Consider the following 15,642-nt stretch of genomic DNA (forward strand, 5'->3'; position numbering starts at 1 on the left):
ATGGTCCAGGAGGTGGTGATCATTTGGAGCACCTCTTAGGACTGGAGAGGCCCAAAATACCTTCAAGCCTTTTGTTATAGTTCTAAGGTATTTGTTAGAACTCCTGGACAGTTTGTCTAGTGGTTTGTTGTGTTTTTTAAAATTTCCAGCAACTTGCCCACACACTTGGCCAAGCTTTGGACTGAGAAGGATGCAGTGGTGTAATCACAGCTCACAGTTATAACAAGGATCCAGTGAAGGATCCTTGTTATAACTGTGGCCCCTGGTTGGAGCCCTGGTGACTCCGAGGTCTGCAGTGCAGCCCCCTCTCAGCCTGTCGCTTGCTGTCTGGGGCTTCCACAGTGTGGAGCAGCTGCTCCTTTCCTGGGCTACAGGAAGGCTATGTACAACCTGCACAGGCGTCTACAGGATCACTCACTCTAAGTGGTTCAACATGCTTTTCCATCCTCAGAAAATGCCATTATCCACGTACCAACTATTTACAGGAGATTGGGTTGGGAGCAGTGTTCCCTGTGCCCCAAGTTGTGGGGAGCCAGAAGTACACATATATTAACCCTGGGCTTGGAGAGTGGAGAAGAGAGCATCTCTGCATTCTGCAGCTGTGTAAACAGTGGGGTGGGGGGTGGGTTGCAAAGCTAAGGATAATGGGGGAGGGAGGAGGGGCATGAAGAAGGAGGGAGGGGGCTGGTGGGGGTGCTGCCAAATCAGGCAGGGTCGGGGAGGGGAGGGTAAGAGCAGGAGGTCTAAAGCGGGGTTCGCAGGCTCCCTGGCTCTTCACATATGGAGGACGTGCCTCCACAGAAGCAGGAGGCATGCAAGCAAAGTGTGAGCGGACAAAGAGGAAAGTGACGTGGGGGGAAGGTGATGCAGGCAGGACCCGACAGGTGGTGGCATTCCAGGCGAAGGAGGCTTCCGCCCTGGGCTGCCGGGGTCAGTGGGAGGAAAGGCTGTCCCTGCCTGGCTCAGTTGAAGTAGATGATTATGAGGTTCCTGCTGTATACCCAGAGCAGCTCTGGCACAGTGGCAGCGAACGAGGGGGGTGGAGATTGAGTTGTGTAAGACATGGGCACTATTCACTAACAATCCATAAGCACATGGGGAAGAAAGGCCAGCACACAGACGACTCCAGGCCTCGGCTCTTTGTGTCCTGTGAAGGGTTTTGGAGGAAGGGGAGGAGCCCTGAAGTCAGGGCAGGCAGTGGGAGGCGGGCTTAGGAGCTTCAGCTGGGGCAGGGAAGGCTGTTCTCCAGGTACTGGGGGAAGGGTACAAGCAAACAGAGACACGGAGCCTTCAGCTGCCTCCTTTGCAAGGAAGATGACTACTCTTCTGGGGGGATTCAGAGCAGCATCTTATCCAGCACATGGCACCCGTGGTAGGAACTGAGTCATCCCACACAGCCGGGGCCGTGGTTCCTTCATTGATTCTTCCTTCAGCGCTTCCTTATAGATTGCCTTCTGCCTCCAGTCACTGTTCTAGGATCTGAGGATGGGGCAGAAAACCACACAGGTAAAGTCTATGCCCTCATGGATAACACATATCACATTCTGCTGGGGGGAGACAGACAGTGAACAGATGGAAACACCCAGGCAGTAATGATACACCATACAGAGGACTGTGCAGCACAGTGGGGTAGTATCTGAGGGGCTACTTTAGGTTGGATGGACAGGGAACAATCTTTTGGAGCGTTTTATTTATTTACTTATTTTTCTTGAGACAGGGTCTTACTCTGTCGCCCAGGCTGGAGTGCCGTGGCGCAATCTCCACTCACTGCTGCCTCCACCTCCCGAGGTCAAGCAGTTCTTCTGCCTGAGCCTTCCGAGTAGCTGGGACTATAGGCATCCACCACCACACCGACTAATTTTTGTATTTTTAGTAGAGATGGAGTTTCATCATGTTGACCAAACTGGTATTGGAGCATTTTAAACAGGGGTCCAGGGGTATGACTAAATCTGATATAAAATTTAATGTAATTCCCTAACTACTGTGTAAAAAAGAGATGGAAGGAAGGGATAGGAGTTGGGTCCCCAGGGGTCTCTGTTTTGGAGTTGCATATACCCCACTTCCCTCACTGGACCAGCCTGCCAGGCTGAGGCTCCCCCTGCAGTCCCTGTATGCTCCTTCCTACGCAGTCGGAGGCCTTCCCTGTGGTCCTCTGCCCTCCTTCTCTGCTGCTGTGAGGGTTGCTCCCTGCCCTCCAGACCCCTCCTTGCCCTGCCACGGACATAGACCCCAGGCAGCATCCTTCCCCCTCATGCTGGGCACCGTGTGGACTATTTCTCCTGTATGTGCAAACTATCCCCAGCCCATCATGCCCTGGAAGATGCCATGCCCCCAAACGCAGTGGGAGCAGTGGATTTGGCCCAGGTCTGTCCCTGGCCTGCTGGATGACTTTGCAGCAATCTCTCCAGGGTGGTACTGTCCAATAAAAATGAAATATAAGCTGAAGCAGTAATTTTAAATTTTCATGCAGCCACAGTAAAAGAGAATGAAGATCGGGCGCAGTGGCTCATGCCTGTAATCCCAGCACTTTGGGAGGCTGAGACAGGTGGGTCACTTGAGGTCAGGAGTTCGAGACCAGCTTGACCAACATGGTGAAACCCCGTCTCTACTAAAAATACAAAAAATGTAGCCAGGCATGGTGGCACGCACCTGTTAATCCCACCCACTGGGGAGGCTGAGGCAGGAGAATCACTTGAACCTGGGAGGCAGAGGTTGCAATGAGCCAAGATCGCACCACTGCACTCCAGCCTGGGCAACAGAGTGAGACTCCATCTCAAGAAAAAAAAAAGAGAATGAAAAGGAAACAAGTAAATTAATTTTAATAGTATATCTTATGTAACCCAATTCATCAACAGTATTAGCATTTCAACATGTAATCAATGTAAAGACTGATTGCTGAGACGTTGGATGTTCTTTTCTCGTACCGAGTGTTCCGTGTGTGTTTCCTGTGGCCCGCGTGCCATTTCCAGGGCTCCATAGCCACATGTGGCAAGTGTTGCACAGAGCAGCTCTGGGAGCCTCCCTTTCCTCCTCTGCACAATGGAGATGATTATGTCCCTGCACCTCCCTCTCTCACAAGGCTGTTGTGAACACAGAGGAAGCCGGGGGACTGCTGTGGAGATGAAGGATGTTTTAAACCTCAGGCTGTCATCGCAGAGGGTGTGGATGGCAAACCGGAGAGGAGTCAAAGGGCTGATATGGGAACTTCCCTCCTGATACTAACAGTTCCCATGTTAGAGGTGAAGGAGATAACTGAGAAACACAGATGATAAAACCATCGGCTGGGCATGGTGGCTCACACTTGTAATCCCAGCACTTTGGGAGGCCAAGGCGGGTGGATCGCCTGAGGTCAGGAGTTTAAGACCAGGCTGGCCAACATGGCCAAACCCCATCTCTACTAAAAATACAAAAAAAAAAAAAAAAATTAGCTGGACATGGTGGCGAGTGCCTGTAATCCCAGCTACTCTGAGGCAGGAGAATCGCTTGAACACGGGTGGCAGAGGTTGCAGTGAGCCAAGATCACACAAGTGCACTCCAACCGGTGCAACAGAGCGAGACTCTGCCTCAAAAAACAAACAAACAAACAAACAAACAAACAAAGAATCAGTTGCCTGAAATAGTGCTTATACTTACAGATTAAGTCACCCAGGGGCAGAATTTTGTGCCTGCTGAAATTTGAAAAAATAATCTTGCAGCAAAAAGAGAGAAAAATGTGTTTCTTTCCTAAACTATGGTAATAGTAAAAGTATGCAATGCTTTTTGTTGTTTTATTTTAATGGAAATATTAAATCTGTGCCTTTTGTTTTTGTTTTTAAGGAAATGGAGAAAGGAAGGAAGCTGGAGGGTTTAAATTCATTATGCTAGCTTTAGATTCTGCAAAATCAGGAAATCAGAAAGTACAAGTTCTCAGAGTAGTGACATTTAACTCGATTGGGAAGGGCCCGCCCAAGGTCACCCTTTTAAAGGGTTTGTCTTCCTTTTCAACATTTTTTATACAGCATGTCTTTTGGAGCTCAGCAGTTTTTGCTCTCTTTCTTTCTCAGTGTGGGAACAGAAGTTGGCACACGAGCATTTCCTCATTTGACTCTTGAAGTGCCCTGTCCTCAGTGCCTTCTACATGGTGGTGCACAGTAGAAGTTTGTTGACTGACTCATTGAGTCTAGAGGATGGGAGCAGGGGAACAGCAGGGAAGAGCCTCATCGTACTCTTTGATCCAGAGGACTGGATGCCCTTTTTTTTTTGAGACGGAGTTTCACTCTTGTTGCTTAGGCTGGAGTGCAATGGCGCCATCTTGGCTCACTGCAGCCTCTGCCTCCCGGGTTCAAGCGATTCTCCTGCCTCAGCCTCCTGAGAGCTAGGATTACAGGTGCCCGCCACCATGCCCAGCTAATTTTATATTTTTAGTAGAGACAGGGTTTCACCATGTTGGTCAGGTTGGTCTCGAACTCCTGACCTCAGGTGATCTGCCCGCCTTGGCCTCCTAAAGTGCTGGGATTACAGGCATGAGCCACTGCGCCCGACCTCGATGCACTTTTAAGCAGTGCTTGTCCGTGCATGATAATTCAGGCCCCAGATATATTTTTATTTTATTGACTTCCTTAGAAACTTAAAAAAAGAAATTAAATACAGCCACTGTTTATTTTTAGTATTTTAACCAAACTGTCTGTTGGACTCTATTTGTATTTCCTTAGGACCTGGATAACTCCATGAGTCCAGGAATAGTTTGGTTTTTGGTAAATATTCCTTTCAGGTTTCTCTTTGCTTGCTAGCTTTTTATTTGCAGGGGGGCGGGGGGCAAGAAAAGATTTTTGAATCACGAGAACCTAAAAACATCTGTAAGTCTAAGGGACCATCTTAAAGAAGCCAGTGAGAACTTCTTCCACTATCTGGATCACTTAAAATCAAACCAAGGATTTACCTACAAGGCCCCAGAGGCTCTGACATTTGTGATCTCATAATTCTTCCATTGATACCATGAGGCTGGAAACCTTATGGTTGCTGGCTTCCCCGGGGCACTTGGCTGCCTCTGGGCTGCCAACATAGAACCCACGTCACATAAAGCCCCGGCCCGAGTAAAATGCCAACATCCAGGCCAAATCCACACTTTTCCATTTGTGAACATGTCGCACTTAAGAATTACCTCCCTTCTTTCTGAGATGCCTCAAATAATAGAAGGAATGGTCCTCCATCGCCTTGAGGTTTTGTCAGCTTGACGTCCTCATCCAAGCCTGATCATAGCCATTATGACAGCATGAATGCAAACACCACCTCTCCTGACCTAGATGCTGCACCTGGCTGTGCCCAATTCTGCTGTAGGGAGAGTCAGTGAGGTCCATCTACGGCTTTCCTCCTTTTCCTTGAATGGGGCTTGGCATTCAGGTTTGTGCACACCCTGTATAGAAGGCAAGTGTTAAGGCCAGCCTTGTCCCCAGGCTCAGTCTTCCTGAAGATTTTGTCACTCCTGCTCACAGCACCCACTTTCTCCCCTCCCACATGGGATGTGTTGCTTCCTCCTGTGTCTTCTCTTTGCAGATCTCCAGTTTTCTGTCTCCTTCAAGAAATCTTCCCCAGGGCCTCTATATCCCCTTTTCTCTGCCTCCCTACTGAAGCAGATGTTTTACCTCAGCCTTTCCTATACACTGTACTGTTTTAAAAACTATTGAATGAAAGGGCATGTTTTCCTTTCCTTTCCCTGTTTAGATTACACACCTCTGGCAGTGGGGCCTCCCACAAGTCTTAAAGATCTCAACGCACCAACATCTTGGCACATAGTAGTTAACAATAAGTAACTGTTCAATTGGCTTCTAGTTGAACCTCATATATCTTGGTTAACATGTGCGGGATTGGTATGCATTCAGCCCCAATTATTCCACTCTTAGCTCATTTTTGCAGTTTATTAATAATCAGTTGGCACGCAGTTTCGAAAGAACTAATTCTGTAATAACATGTTATGGCTACTCCTCGGCGCCATTACATGCCTGAGGTCCCTTGCTGTCCCTTTGTGTTTTTGATGAAAGGTAACAGCCTGGTGTTCCAGCCATCACCCAGAGGTGGGAGGAGATCCGGCTGCTGCAGCTTATTGCTAGGAATGGGTGAGGCTGAGTGGAAGCCTTAGTAACTCAGGTGTGGCTCTTAAGCTTTGTTTTGAGTTCCGAAAGGGCCGTTTTATGCCTTACTCGTGAAGTGGCCTTGTGGGACATAATGGCCCCCTCTGTGCAGGGTTCGAGGGGAAGGGAAGGGGAACATGCCCAGCGACTCCACGTGGGGAAGTTGCATTTCCACACCATTCACAGGGAGTCCTGTGTTTTCGGAATTGTCTGGGTGTGAACAGCGTAAGAGGTGCTAGAAACTCAGCAAGGGAAGGAGGAGCTGGGCCAGGGGGAGAAGGCTGGGGATGAGCTGAGGAGGGAGAGCTTCCTGGCCAGAGGCAGCCCCAGGCATGGGTCTTGGGTTCTGAGTGGGCAGGATTCTGGCTCAGGGTGAGAGGTGAAGCTTCGTTCAGGAGATACACACTGAGCCATCCGCTATGTGGCAGGCACCCTAGAAAGGGCTGAATATTCATATTGTGACTTCACACGGGTCCCTGCAGAGTTGACTTTGGGAGCTGCCCTGCTAGCCACGGACCACGTTGTGAACAGCACCCCCTGGGGGTGGGAGATGTGGTGGGCGGAGTTCAGGATCCAGCCACAGGGAAAGAACGAACAGGCGAACTGTGGGATCCCGGCCTGCCAGGGAGGGTTCAGGGCAAAGCCTTCAGTTTGCTTGTTCATTCATTTATTCAATATTTATTGAAGGCGTCACAGGGAGGTGACAAACTCTATAGACACATACACGGGGGAAGAGCACGCCAGGCAAAGGGAACAGCAGGTGCAAAGGGGATGGCACTTGGCAGGTTCCAGGAGCAGGCGGAACAGAGTGGCTGGAGCAGAGTGGGCAAGGCTGGGGGGCAGCACTGAAGGAGGCACAGTCAGAAAGGGGACAGGGGGCCGGTCACAGGGGCATGCAGCCCATGATGAAGCCTTTTGACTGAGATGGGGAGCAGAGAGGGGTCTTGAGCAGAGAGGTGATATGATCCAACCTTTGTTTTAACGTAGCACCATGGCTGCCATGATATAATCATAGACCGAAGGGATCAAGGGTAGAAAATCAGAAACAAGTTGTTGGGCCAGTGGGGCCTGGATGGTGGCAGTAGAAATGGGGAAAGTTCTCAGATTCTGGCCCCATTTTGAAGGAGGAGTGACAGGATTTGCTGATGGACCAAATGTGGGGAGCAAGAGGAAGAAGAGTTAGGAAGGTCTCCTGGGCAGTGGGAAAGAAGAAAGTGCCATTGACAGAAATGGAGAAGACTGTGGGAGGGGCAGGTCTGGGAGGAAATAATTAGGAGCTCTGTTTGGGACATGTTGTATTGGAGATACTTTTTGGACATCCAGTGGGGAGGGTGATAGGCAGTGGGGTAAGTGGGTCTGAAAGTCAGGGATGAGGTTTAAGTTAGAGACAGAGACTTTAGTCATCAGCATGTTGATGGTACTTCAAGCCGTGAGACTGGAGGAGATCCCTGAGACTGAAGCTGAGAACAAAGGTCAAGGGCTGAGCTGCGGGCACTACAGCTTTTGCACACTGGAGAGAAGAGCAGGAACTGGGAAAGGAGATTGAGAAGAAGCAGCCAGAGGGGTAGGAGGAGACCTGGTGGGCGCCGCATTACTGCAGCCAAGGAGGGGAGTGTACGAAGGAAGAGGGGGTGCTGCTGAAGGTCGAGTGAGATGAGGGCTGAGAAACAACCATTAGGTTTAGCAAATGCAGGTCTCTGCTGTCCTCAAAATATAGACTTGGCACTCTGCCGGGTAGCAGGACAGATTCCAGAATAGAATCTGGTATCAAGACAGATACCAGGGAGAGGAGGCTCTTCAAAATCCCAGGCACGTCTGGTCCCCTAGGAGACTCAGGAAAAAGTCTCCAGACTTGGAACCTGACCTGGACTACCTTATCTGAGAAGATTGGTGTAATCAATGGTTTGGTGTCAGGCTCCCATAGAGAATGGGGTGAAGCTGACTATGGCTCAGCACTTGCTTAGGATAGTGGGCCATAGGGGGTTCCCTTCTCGGATGGAGGGTCGAAGGCAAGCCTCTTCACCAGGCATCAGTCACCAGTCCCTCTTCCCTCTAAGATGGGGTAGGTCAGCTGACAAGGCTTCCCACTGGCACAGTGCAACCAGAAGTCCCAGATGGGGACCTGGAACCACATGGCCCATCTTTGAGCTACAAAGTCAGAGCCAGGGGCCTCTTTAAAACAGACTGGGCGAGGCACGGTGGCTCACACCTGTAATCCCAGCACTTTGGGAGGCCAAGGCGGGCGGATCACGAGGTCAGGAGATCGAGACCATCCTGGCTAACACGGTGAAACCCCATCTCTACTAAAAAAAAATACAAAAAATGAGCTGGGTGTGGTGGCAGGCGCCTGTAGTCCCAGCTACTCGGGAGGCTGAGGCAGGAGAATGGCGTGAACCTGGGAGGAGGAGCTTGCAGTGAGCCGAGATCACACCACTGCACTCTAGCCTGGGCGACAGAACGAGACTCCGTCTCAAAACAAATAAATAAATAAATAAACCGACCAACAGTTGCCCATATACCAAAAGCAGTTTGTCAGATGGAAACAGTTGGCCGGGCGCAGTGGCTCACGCTTGTAATCCCAGCACTTTGGGAGGCCGAGGCGGGCGGATCACGAGGTCAGGAGATCGAGACCATGGTGAAACCCCATCTCTACTAAAAATACAAAAAATTAGCCGGGCGTGGTGGCGGGCGCCTGTAGTCCCAGCTACTCGGAGAGGCTGAGGCAGGAGAATGGCGTGAACCCGGGAGGCGGAGCTTGCAGTGAGCCGAGATTGCACCACTGCACTCCAGCCTGGGCGACACAGCGAGACTCCGTCTCAAAAGAGAAAAAAAAAAAAAGTTAAAGGATGGCCATGTCCCTCTTGGGCAGTGCAGTGCCGGTTTTGGTCACCCAGTGGCTGACCAGCTCTCCTTTGCCCAGAAGGATCTCCAAGTGAATGTCAGTCAGGTGTCCCCCATGAGTGTGGTTTAGGACAGGACTGTCCACAGTGCTGACTCAATGCAATGGTGTTATTTATTGCTTCTGCTAGTGGTGGTGGTTGGCTTGGTTCTGATCTCCAGATGTAACAGTGCCATCCAGGCAAGTGAAATTTTTTCCCATGCATTGGGAAAAAATCGATGATGGACATCTCAACACAGTTGGGTGGAGTTTCCGCTTGCAATTACTCATAAGCTTCACAGGCTTAGTGGAATCTTAAACTGCCCTTAAAGGAAAATTCAATTAGATCAAAATGGATTTAATTACTTAATGAATTCTAAATGTGTCAAAATTGACAGTCAAGCTTGTTTGGGGGCCTGGGAGAGGGAAGTACTATGAAGAGTGTCACATGCCTTTCATGACAGAGCAGAAGGGAGCTCACCTCCCACACAGCTCCACCCACATATTCCCAGATTGACATACTTAACGACTCACATCCATTATCTCATTTCATCCTCAAAATAGTTCTAAGAATTAAGTGCAGCTGGTATAATCACTCCTATTTAATAGACAGTGAGTTGAGGCTTATTGAGGTGATGGATTTGCCCCTGGCAAGGTGAGGCTCTCCACGCAGGTCTCCTGACTTCTCCATCTGGCCATTGCTCGGCGGGGGGAGGAAGTAGCCCCTCTGACAAGTGTACTCACGGATATTGCCACCAGCATTTATTAATAACAGATGAGCCAAGTGCTCAGCAGAATTGCAATCCTAAGGACTCTCAAGCATTTCTCTCAAGATATTTTTTTCTTATCTCATGAAATCATGCAGTCTAGTCATTATGTGATACATGTACCCCCATGATGGTTTTGACCACCACCCTCCTTCCCTCTTGTCCACTTGTAGGACAGGAGAATTGCTCTGTGCCTGATGTCACCATAGGTCCTGGCTACCCATCATTCTCTGTAAAGAGTGAGTGCCAAGAGCTTTCAATGAGGTACATTCCACTGGAGTGGGAGGTTTTAGCAGCTCTTTCGTTCATAACTGAAACAGTTGATTGACTGTGCTATTACCAGGCTCTGTTTGTTTGCCCCACTGGGTTTGCATCCATACAAGAAGCCCCCTCTGTCTTTTTGCAGGTGCTTGAGCAAGTGCACCATGCTAGTGAGCAGTTCAACAGACTCCATTTTCTTAGAGAAACTGGTGAAGTGAACAGAGCTTACCAGGATACAATATCCAAATTAGCACGCTACCTTTTATTGTTATTAATATTACCATGACCGCTATTATTAACAACCTCTCCCTCTTACACAAACACATTCACTCATATGCGTCCTATTTCAGAAGGTTTATCTTCTTAAAGACTGATATAATTTTCACATTTTACTTTAAACAGTAAATTCAAGTGTAGGAGGCCAGAAAGCAACAGCTAAGTTAGATCCTAGTCCATAAATTCCAATCCCTTATAAGAAGGAATCTCTTCCAATGAGACCTTTTGTTTTTCCTGCCCCAAGGTGAATGTTTTGAGAAACTTTGCATCAAATCAATTCAGATACTTGTCTTTAACTTGCAAAACGTAAACAAATGGACTTTTTTCTGCTAGCACTATTTTAGGATTCACAGAAAATCCAGTCTCCTTAAGCAGTTGAATTTAGGTTTTTGCCAAAATTGTGAGGGTTTGAAAATCGGCTTTCAATTTAGAGCATGCCTATGGTAAGGTTGCGCGGTGTCCTATGGCTCTGTAGAATTAAGCATTAACGTTGCAGCTGGATTCCATTTATTTGTGAACATGCAAATTAGCATCTTCAGCGGCTTCCTCTGCCTGCATACTTATATACCAGCCTCCAAATGTGTTATTTGTTATTAAAATCACCATATTTATGTGTGGGGGTTTGCGGTGACTTTCCCAGATGCAGTGATCCTAATTGTAACCATACAGGTTATTCAAACATAGCTTGGATATTTAGAACAGAAGCGAATCTAGGCCAGCATGCAGTTAGTTGAGTGTAATGTAGATGTGAAAGGACTCCTTGTGGCTGGTAGTGTTCGGTTCTGTTAGCTCCAAGAATATATCTTCCTATGGTGATTGAATAATGTGCAACTGACCTGGGTCCTTCCAGGTACCTACTTTTAAACCAGGAGTCATAATAGATTTATAAATCTTTAGGCTTTACTGGTATTTGCTTTCTGTGAACAGGAAATCTAGGGAGGCTAACTGCCCCCCTGCAATATGGAAGGCAGACGTTCCCCAAATGTGACTTTGGGGGCTCTCTGGGGTTTAATAACAAACACTTGCTTGGTTATTGGGACTGGTGCTTCTTCAACTCACCTGTGCATGGGAACCATCTGAAGAGATTGTGTAAACGCAGATTCTACTTCAGTAGGGCTGTGGTGGGGCCTGGAACTCTGCATTTCTAACAGAATCCCACATAGTGCTGATGGTACTGGTCCAGGGAGCACACTTGGAGTAGCAGGATCTGCAGCCAAATAAATACAACCCAGTCTCCAAACTAGAGCGGACAGGCCCCCAGGAGGCTGTTTCCATGGACCCTGGGTTTTGCTAGCCTTCCCGTCCCACTTATACACACTTACATTTGCAGAGGAGAAATGGTGAACACCTGACAACATTTGTTTAATTTTTATCATTGTGGGGCCTTTTGGGAGGGAGGAAGAAGAGTATCTCAGCGAACACCAACTCCCATCCCCTAAACCATCAAGATCGTTAGCGTTGTGCTTGTAGTTTTCCAAAAATGTACATGAACATAGCTGATCCACCCACTTTGGCCTTGCCAATAACAGAGGCAGCTCAGCCAGGAGTGAGTGATTGGTCCAGAATAAACCCACCCAGGTGGCAGTCAGTTCTTTACTGCCCTGTTTAGACCTGGCCTGAGGATTGACATTTCCTTTAACTGTCTCAAATGAGAGCTATCCTGGGCTTCTTCCAGCAACCCGTTCTGCAATCCTGTGGGTGCTCCATAAATACTTGTTGACTGACTTGACTCATTCCCTTGGGGAGGGAAAAAAACAGGAGGAAGTAGGGAAAGGGGGAGTGAACTTGGTTTTCTTTCTCTCGTAAGTATCATAAGGAAATACCTAGCCTAATGTCTCCTGGCAGACTATGACTGTTTGCATTCTACAAAGTAGCATTTGAAATTTTAGTTTTTATTTTTCACTAGTTGCAGTTTTTCTCTTTGTGTGCCGAATGCAGAAAGTAGTTCCCTTTGGAATTTCCAACTGGGAACCCAGCGGGAGAACCAGCTGCTGCTGCTGCCACTACTGCTAAGGAAAAAGTGGTCCCTCGCTGGCCTGTGCTGGTATGGGCCCTGATTCTCATGCAGTTACCCTTGTATGGGTGAGCAGAGACCTGGGTGTTTGCTCTGGCGACACCCAGTTTTTGATTGTTTACAGGCTGGGTTTTCCCTAGCTGTTCAGCTGTGAGAATCTGAGGATATATTTGTTCTTTCCTAATTGCATCCTGTGCCTCTTTCCTTTTTTTCCCTGCAGAAGTGGAAGGCATTTTTCTGCCTTGACAAAGTGTACCAGGCCAAGGGGCCTGTTGTACTCCAAAACCCCTCTTCTCAAGGTGACCTCAGTTGCCACTCACCTGCTTTTCCGGGGGTCTGCGGAACCTTCCTCACAGCCTGCACAACTGTCCCCCTGAAGAACCCTTCCTAGTACAAAGTCTCCATAAAACTCATTTGCTCTTGAGTCTTAGTTCTGGTGGAACATATCCCTGAGTTTTTGCACACTGGGCCTCCATCCAGGCCTTTTCCTGGGAGAGTAGAAAATCCATGGGCTCTGTGGGGTGGGGAAAAGCCCTCAGTTCTGGGTTTGGAAGCATCACCAGTTGCGGCCATGAGCAAGGTTTTGCCATTCTGTGCCTCAGTTTCCTCATCTGTGAAAAGGTGATAACACTATTTCTTTATCCCACTATGTTGTTCTGAGGATTAAGTGAGTTTGCAGTGTGAAGACATAGACAGTGCTAGGGACAGAGAAAGGCAACATTTGTTATTGTTGTTTTTCTGTAGCATTTGTGTCTAATGCAGTGGACGGTGTGCCCAATAAATGAGTCCTTTAAATTAGTGATAGAAAGAGAAGTGGGGAAATGGGTTCTAAGCAGTGATGTACTGGTAAATATTTAAGTCAGCTCCTAGTGGGGAGGATTGTGCTCTGATTAGTGTTTGCCAATTTCCATGATGTAAATACTCTCCCTGTGGCTGATTTCAAGCTACCAACATGACATCACTGAACACCGAGTTTGAAGGAGATGCCAGTACACCCAGCAGTACCAGCTGCTCTGGTCCACTACTGGAAGGCATCTGCAATAGACCAAAGCCATAAGGCGCCCACCACCCCTGGCCTTCTCACCTTGCTACACACAGGAATTGGTAACTGGGCCTTTTAAAAAAGCACTCGGTAATATATTAAATATTAAACATAGACTAGTTCAAAAGTGAGATTTTTTTTTTTTTTTTTTTTTTGAGACGGAGTCTCACTCTGTTGCCCAGGCTGGAGTGCAGTGTGGTGTGACCTCGGCTCACTGCAACCTCTGCCTCCCAGGTTCAAGTGATTCTCGTGCCTCAGCCTCCTGAGTAGCTGGGATTACAGGTGCCGGCCACCATGCCCGGCTAGTTTTTATATTTTTAGTAGAGACAGGGTTTCGCCACGTTGGCCAGGCTGGTCTCGAACTCCTGGCCTCAAATGATCGCCCACCTCAGCCTCCCAAAGTGGTAGGATTACAGGCATGATCCACCATGCCCAGCCAAAAAATGAGATCTTTAATAAGCCTGGCTAGCTTTGTATTACACTATTTTGTGTTTTGTGTATGTTAAAAGCTCCCAGGTTGTGCCATCCCCTGCAAAGAAAGCCCTGAATGCACAGAATTAGGCACATCTTGAGGACAGATAACCTTTGAGAGACCTTTCAGAGCCACTAAAGAAAGGCAAAGGAGAAACTGTAGTCTCGGAGAATACTTAGTGTTCAGACTGAGCAGCAAAAAGGTGTTAAAGAAGTAATTAACAGCTGGATTCTAAATAGCAGCTAGGAGTTAGAGGCCTGAGAACATGGCCTGAGGCCACCAGAAGGTGGGAGAGAGATAAACCAGCCTATATTTAGGAGTAAAACAGATGGCAGGATCAGGGCCCTACTTTGTATTTAGGACGTTTGTGTGGTTTGTTTACTTGGGTTTTGTTTTTTGCTGTAACTAATTTAACAATTTAGGAGTGGAAAGAAAAATTAACCAATTTATCTTGCTGTTTGAATAATGTTTTGCAATAACCAAGAATAGGTCAGTGGACCAAGTGGGTAGGTCACTGCCCTGCTTAATGACCCATATCCGGATATTATTATGTCTAAATGATAATCAGCACTCATTTCTATTGCACACAAAGAGAAGCTTGTGAGGAAGAAATAAAAAGCCTTTGCCTTTTATTGTGTACAGTATATAGTGTAAACAGTAGGGGCCTAATACATGTTTGTTTCCATAAAGGTTTTTTCTAGCAGCTGTGATCAGCAAGGGGAAAGGACCTGCCTAAAGTCATCACGCTGCTAATTGGGGTCGAGTTAGAACCCAAGTCTCTGGGCCCCGCTTGAGGCTGTTTACTTCTTCAGGACAGAAGGGACCAGCTGGATATAAGAGCTGAAGGAGAGAGACCAGACCAGAGCATCTATTCAGGTCGCTCTTGTAAATTGCCGCTTTTTGATAGTTCCCTGTGACTGGCATCTGATTGAGAAAATGTCACAAGAAGCTACCTACTGCTTGCCACTTAAACTAGCTGACAGTTTCCCATTCAAGTTCAGATTGCAATTCAGAGACACTCTAGGCTAGGCGCAGTGGCTCACGCCTGTAATCTCAGTACTTTGGGAGGCGGAGACAGGCAGATCACTTGAGTCTCAGGAGTTTGAGACCAGCCTGGGCAACACAGCAAAACCCCATCACTACAAACGATACAAAAAATTAGCCAGGCGTGGTGGCACGTACCTGTAATCCTAGCCACTTGGGAGGCTGAGGTGGGAGGATCGCTTGAACCCAGGAGGTCGAGACTGCAGTGAGCCGTGACTGCGCCACTGCACTCTAGCCTGGGCGACAGAGTGAGATCCTTTCTCAAAACACACACACACACTCACACTCTAGATGCTTCTCTGCTGCTGTGTGTGCATTGGGTGGTACAGTGACAAGAGGGCTGGGGGAGGCAGGTATCACAGAAAGGACTCTGAGGGAAGTGAGCGGTGCACCCGGGGAAACTGAGGCCATGGGTGGTCCTCCCACATCCTCCCCACAGGCTAGCTGATGCCTCTGGACTCTCAGTTGTTTTCATCTGAGGAAACTTATTTTGAAGCCATATTCATGGCAGCTGCAGGTACCCACCCCTGAGCATTCACAGGACTTGTAGATAATTCACCTACATGGTCTCGGGCAGTTATACCCTGTGATAATTTATAGCCACCCATTCAGTCAGACAATTCCACACGAGCATTTGCTATCACTCTACTACCCTGACCCAAGCCTCAGTGTGACCCCTCTGCATGGCCTCTTCAAAAAAGATCCCTTCCCTGGGAGTTTGGGGAGTCCCTGGCTCCCAGGAGAGTAGCAGAGCCAAGAAGGGGGAAATAAAAGACCACAA

General features: G+C 48.2%; 1 protein-coding gene across 2 annotated transcripts in view; it reads left to right on the plus strand.

Moving 5' to 3' along the window:
* Nucleotides 1–15,642, plus strand: part of TCF7L1 (transcription factor 7 like 1) — a 177,973-nt gene that overhangs the window by 106,044 nt on the left and 56,287 nt on the right. The window lies entirely within an intron of this gene.

Source organism: Symphalangus syndactylus, chromosome 14 (assembly GCF_028878055.3).
Source record: "Symphalangus syndactylus isolate Jambi chromosome 14, NHGRI_mSymSyn1-v2.1_pri, whole genome shotgun sequence".
In the NCBI taxonomy this organism is placed as follows: domain Eukaryota; kingdom Metazoa; phylum Chordata; class Mammalia; order Primates; family Hylobatidae; genus Symphalangus; species Symphalangus syndactylus.